Here is a 6,536-nt window from a genome sequence, read left to right on the forward strand (position 1 = left end):
TGCTGGATCCTGCAGTCCTGGCTGACCTTCAAGTCCCTGTATGTAGCCACGGCTAGCCTTGACCTCTTGACCCCCTGATCTTGTTTCCAGGGATTAAGGGGAATCGTGGGCCACCATAGCAGACTAGTTTTTAACTCTGGAGACCAGGGCCACTCTGCTAAAGTCTATAGGGTCCGACTGATTATTTATTTCTGGTGTTATTGTATCTGTTTTTCTCATAAACTTGAGAGAAATTTTATGTTCTTGAAGGTTTGATTGTCAAACTTTAGTGCATGAAATAAATCCCCTAGTCTGCTTGCCAGAGCTACAGAGTTCCAGGCCATATTACCAGAGAGTAATTATAAACAAAAAATAGATTTATTTTTATTTTTAAATTTTGTTTGTGGGCATTTTGCTTGCATGTACGTCTGTGTGCCATGAGTGTGTCTGGTGGGCAAGGAGGCCAGAAGAGGGTGTCAGATTACCATATGGGTGCTGGATGGACCCTGGGTTTTCTGGAAGGGCAGTCTGTGCACTTAGATGTTGAACCATTTCTCCAATCCCAGAGAATGATCTTAAATGCTCTCTGAGGCATAATGGTGCACATTTTAGGTTTTTTTGTTTTGTTTTGTTTGTTTGTTTGTTTGTTTTTGTGACAGGGTTTCTCTGTGTAACCCAGCCCTGGCTGTCCCAGACTCTATAGACCAGGCTGGGCTTGAACTCACAGAGATCCACCTGCCTCTGCCTCCCAAGTGCTGGGATTAAAGGTGTGCACCACCACTGCCCGGCTAGTGGCGCACATCTTTAAATTTAAAAGAAAACAAAACACAAGCTGGACGTGGTGACACGCATCTTTAATCCCAGGACTGGGGAGGCAGAGGCAGGTGGATCTCTGTGAGTTTGAGGCCAGCCTGGTCTACAAAGAGAGTTCCAGGACAGCCAGGGCTATTACACGCACGCACGCACACACACACACCAAAAAACAAAACAAAACAAACAAAAAAACCCCTGTCTCGAAAGAAAAATAAATAAATAAAACCTTGCATGAGTGCTTCCATTTCTGTGAAAAATCTTTTTTTATAAAAAAAATAATAAATCCATAATATTTTCCAAGAGCTACAGATGTTTTTAAATGTTTATTTATTGTTTATTTTTTTATGTATGTGTATGAATGTATTGGTGTCCAGAGGACTTCAGATACACTGGAGCTGGAGTTACAGGAAGCTGTAAGCCACCTGAAGTGGATGCTAGGAACTTAACTCTCATCCCCTCTAAGAGGAGCAAGTGCTCTTTAGCTGTTCAGCCATCTCTCCAGCTCCATGGGGCTTCTTTTTCCAAATAAAACCCAGACTGTGCAAATAATCTGGGAGTAGACAATGGTGATGATGATAAAACCTTGAGGAATATTTTTTAAAAAACACTAATTTGTACACTTAAAAGGGTGACCTATAACACTTGGATTCAATTTCAAGAAGTTACCTAAAAAGTCAAAGGAGTACAAAGTAGGACATTGTTTTACAGAAACACAAGTGAGGGTAATGAATAGACCCTGTTTGAGTCCTTACTGAAAGCAACACACTGTAAAGTACCAATGTATCACAATAGAAATCTGGGTGTCAACTTGTTTGTTTTAGCAATCACATTTGCCTTGTCCTCAGGCATGACTGCCTGTTTTCTTTTGAAATAAATACTGAAATATTGAGAGGTGAAATAAACAAGGCTTGAGATTTGTTTTTAAGAATGCATGAGGCAGGGTGTGGTGGCCCACACCTTTAATCCCAGCACTGGGGAGGAAGAGGCAGGTGGGTCAATTGGAGTTTGAGGCCTGCCTGGTCTACAAAGCAAGTACAGGACAACCAAGGCTACACAGAGAAACCCAGTCTCGAAAAACCAAACCAAACCAAAGGAAACAAAGAACGCCTTGAACTTTTTCTTTAATGCAAGTTTGAGAATTTTCTTCCTTCAGAAATTTTTACAAATATGTCTTATATTAGCTGGGTGTGGTGACTCCCGCCTTTAATCCTCAGGCAGGCACAGGCAAGTGGATTATTGTGAGTTCAAGGCCAGCCTGGTCTACATAGTGAGTCCAGGACAGCCAAGGCTACACAGAGAAATCCTCTCTTGAAAAAAATTTTTTTAAAAATTTAAAATTTGCTAATAAAATCATCTCACACCATGGAAATGTTCACAGAAATGAGTTAAGCTTACATCCAGGTATGGTGGTGAAGGGATGTAGTCCCGAACCAAAACTGTAGTTAAAAGAGGGTTAGGGGCTGGTAAGGCATGAGGAAGGCCCAGGCACCGTGTTCAATGCACAGGACCATAAAAGAAAAAGCGGACTAGACAGGGTGTAGAGTGTGGCACGCAGGCCTATAACCCCAGCCGATAACAAGTTTTGAGACCCTGTCTCAAAATAAAACGAAGACGGGGTGAGGAGGTAGCTCTGTGGTAACAGCATTGTGGAGATCAAGAGAACCATCTCAGCTCTCCCGAGCCTTACTCCTTGATGACTCAACACGGAAAAAAGCCGGTCTTTTCAGGGTTAGGGTGAGGCCCTGGGAATGAACTCGCTGAACAAGGCAAGATCCAAACCGAGCACACGGGGCACGGGCGCGGCTTTAGGAAAGGAATGGAATGTTTCTAACTTGGAGCAGCCGCGAAAGGCTTGGGACCGCTCCTGAGACCACCATAGCCAACCACGCGGGACAGGGTTGTTAGCGACACCGCAGTGGGTGGGGAATCTGCAGCAGCAGCCCCTGGCCCCGCCCTACCTGGCTGGTCCGAAACGTCCCGGTGATAGGCTTCTCGTACCAGTCCCGCCCATATTCTTTCTGGGGATTGGCTGATCTCTCATTCCTGCTCCGAGAGGCACTCTGATTGGCTGGCGGGTGTCTGCCCAGCCCCGCCCCGTTCCCTGCTTGCTGTATCGGCGCAGCGCGCACCGGCTCGGTCCTTTCCCTCCGGACGTCGGCGGTGAGTGTCCTCTCGGGAGGAGGGTGTCCGGGTGGCCCCGTGTCCCCTCGAGCTTTGCCCGCCCCGAGCTCAGCTGCTCCCGGCGGCCAGAACGGAGGGGTAGAGCAGTCCTCGGCGGCCCGGGGGGCGGGCGGCCGTGCCCAGCCCGGGGCCGCGCGAGACACAAGGCCCTGTGTGCTCTCCGGCCCCGGGCGCCCTGAACACCGCCCTTTCCCTCCCTCCGCAGGCCGACCCTCCCGAGCCGGACTCGCTGCCCCGCCATGCGGCTGCCTCGGACCCAAGCGCAGGTATGTACCCGCTTTGATCGAAGGAAGGCCCAGGCCACGTGGCCGCCTAGAAGACCGAGGTTCCAGGCCCGGCTTTGTTGAACCGCTTCGGTACCCCCGGGTCGCCCTTTCCTGTGCCCTTTTAAGGTTGTTGCAGTACTTTAAGAGGCTAACACAGAAGGGTAAAGGAACTAGCTCTCCATAAAACCCAGAGAGGAGGCTGTACACCACCTCTTTGGATCCTGTCTGGAGTCACAGATGAGCCAGAAGCTTCACTTAAACTTTGAGCGTATTCTCTCTAGATTCTGGCGATTGCTAGGTATTGGCATAGAATAAAAAGAACTCGCCTGCTTAGTTTAATTTGATTGAGGGAGAGAAGTCCAGAATTCTAGAGTGCATTTACTTTTGTAGAGATGGAAGTTTTAGATCAGCCGTAAAGATATACTTAATTGCTTTCCACTTAGCAGGAACATTTTTTTTATCCTCTTCTTATAGGTTGAAAACTACCAGGAAGAAACCAGTGAGCTGAATGCCGCCAAGGTGAATAAATAGTCTTAACATGTGGTGACCAGTCTTGCCTGTGGCCCACCTTAGGATTAGTGTAGCCCTTCATGTTCACCAGCTCTGTTGCTGAGGTAGGTGAGGTTCCATTTGACAGATGAAGATGGGCCCCCTTGAGAGTTTCCTTCAATAGCCTGGCAGTAGTCTCCCACAATTTATATCAAGTTAGGGTTGTGTCCTCTCCCCCACCCTTTCTGGGTCAGGCTGGAATCAGGTCAACGTTTTCTTGTCTCCCAAGTGCTAGTAAGTAGCATGTACCACGTCTGTCATGTTCGAGATCTAATGTTTGGGCAAAACGGCTAGATTATTAGAATATCTTGGTGTTAAAGAGTATGTGTGTGCCAGGACAAGTTATTTGCTAGTACCTAGTCACTTGCTAGCAGTCAAGATGTTATTAGCCTGTACATTGTTGTGTATTGCTAATTTCCATAATCTTAAATAAAGGTTTTTCCTGTGTCAATTACATAATGGTCTTTTTTTAAGGTAGTCATTTGTATTTGCCTGTGTCATTGCATTGGAGTATGTGGAAGTTGGGATAACTTGGGGACAGCAGTATTCTACAGTGTGGGTCCCTAGGTCAAACTTGGGTGGCCAGGGTTGGTGGCAGGGCCATTAAGCTGTGGGTTTATTTTTAATTTTTTTTTTTCATTGTTTGGGCTTTGGCCTTTACAAGTTTCTGTATAGTGCCTGTTGAACCCACAGTTTCCGTTCTGCTAGACAGGTGCCATCACACCCAACTTTTCCATGGATCTCTAGGGGTCTAACTCGTGGATAGGCTGCATGGCACTTGTTCCTGTGCCTTCTATTTTTCAAGTAACGTCTCATTTGAAAGGAAATTGGTATGCCTCAGATTTCAGGTCTTTGTATAGATTCTATGCCTGAATGGACTAAGCCTTCTCTGAGTTAGTAGGTAATAGCATCATCAGTGGCTCTTAACCTTAATGCTTCAGCCCTTTAGTACAGTTCCCGGTGTGGTGGCCCCCCAAGCACAAAATTATCTCACTGCTACTGCATATCTTCTTTTGTTACTATTACTGTAATGTAAGTGTCTAGTATGTAAGATAATCCAATATGTAACCCCCAAGTGGGTCTTGACCCCACAGGTTGAGAGCCATTGTTAAACAAGTTGCCAATACCAGTAGTGACTACTAGGGTTAATGTTACAAGCTACTCCAGAAGTTTTAAAGCAGAAAAATACAAATATACTGGGGAGTTAAAGGCTCAGGCCTTCATTATTCCAACTACTGAAGGGTGAGTCTGCATTGCCCTACTGGTCAATAGGAGTGATACCCGGAGTACCATATTATGGGAGATAGCACTGTACACCTCTAGAGTCTACAGTAAAACTGACCTTGGGCTATATATTTAGAAGGAGCTAGTTTGAGTAAGGTGTGGTGGCACACGCCTTTAATCCCAGCATTAAGGAGGCAGAGGCAGGCGGATCTGTGAGTTCTATGACAGTCAAGTCTACAGAGCAAGTTCCAGGACAGCCAGGGCTACACAGCTACATGCTTGCACATAAAAATGCGTGAGTTTGTGAGCATTAGGTCAAAGCCTGTAGTTTTGTATATGTAGAAGTATTTCCCCTGGGATTATAAGTGTGCTGCCAGGACCACTCCCATTCCATTGGGTTTTGTCTGTTTTTGAGACAGACTCCTGGCACCCTGGTGGGCCTAGAACTCTTAATCTAGCTGAGGATGGCCTTGAACTTACGATCCTTGTGCTTACAGCCTCCTGGTTTTATGTGGTGTTTGGGGTCAAACCCAGGGCTTCTTGCATGCTAGGCACCCTGTCAACTGAGCTCCAGCCTTCAGTGCATGTTTCTACAATTCATCCCTACCGTAGTAACGCCCAAAGAACGAACAATGCTCAGCTGTACACACACACAACAGATGGACATTTGGATCGACTCCTTCTTTGGACTATTGTGAATGTTAATCTAACATTGATGTGCATGCATCGGTTTGACTCTTAAGTATTTGCTGAGAAGTAATTGTTGGCTTATACTTTTAATTTCTGAGGGGCCGTCCAGCTCTATCGGCGGCAGCTGCCCCACTTTCTCACTAGAGTGCCTGAGCACAATATTAAGTACAAGGAGTTACCCGCTAAGTGCAGACATTTGATCCACACTGACAGCCCTTTGCTGGGAGGATCGCATTACCGTTGCTGGAGAGGGATGAGTGTGCCCTGGAAAGGCACTTTAACCTATAATGTAGCCTTATCCCATTAAAGCAGAATAATGAGCAGTTCATTCCTCTACCCAGGGTACCAAGCCCAGCCTCACGCACCAATGGGAACATGGAAGGGTGCAGCAGCTGTGCCTTCAAGTCCCCTAGCGGGGAGCAGCCGGTTAACAGGTGTAACGAACGTCTCAGCTCGACAAAAGCAAGTTTTGCGGGACTTGGAAACACTGGTAGACACATCTGCCAATCACTGGTTGGGAAACTCTGGTGCATGTGATTGGTTAAAGCCAGGTTCCAGCTCCACCCCTTCTGCCTGAATCCCCGCCCTGGCATAGTTCCGGTGCCCTCTGCTGACACCAGGAGAAGAAAGTGACCTGACCTGAGTACAGTAAAGTCCCAGTTCACTACGACCTGATGGGCCCTGTGTCCTGTCCTCACCCAGTCCCAAGCAGGTGGAGGTTTTACCTGTGCTTGGAGGAAGATGGGTCGCCTACACCTTGTCAACTCAATTCTCTTCGCTCTGCACTTACATCTTGTTCTGAATAGTTGTACAAGGGGCATTGATCTCGTGAGG

General features: G+C 46.9%; 1 long non-coding RNA gene and 1 other non-coding gene across 2 annotated transcripts; both read left to right on the top strand.

The window, feature by feature from the left end:
- The first annotated feature begins 2,900 nt into the window (after window positions 1-2,900).
- Window positions 2,901-3,821, top strand: LOC127210719 (uncharacterized). Its single transcript, XR_007833336.1, has 3 exons — window positions 2,901-2,952; window positions 3,179-3,239; window positions 3,714-3,821. It is a non-coding gene; the product is annotated as an uncharacterized LOC127210719 (long non-coding RNA).
- LOC127211133 (small nucleolar RNA SNORA26) lies at window positions 3,353-3,478 on the top strand. Its single transcript, XR_007833408.1, has one exon. It is a non-coding gene; the product is annotated as a small nucleolar RNA SNORA26 (small nucleolar RNA).
- Window positions 3,822-6,536: the final 2,715 nt, after the last annotated feature.

This window comes from Acomys russatus, chromosome 28, assembly GCF_903995435.1.
Source record: "Acomys russatus chromosome 28, mAcoRus1.1, whole genome shotgun sequence".
Taxonomy (NCBI): Eukaryota; Metazoa; Chordata; class Mammalia; order Rodentia; family Muridae; genus Acomys; species Acomys russatus.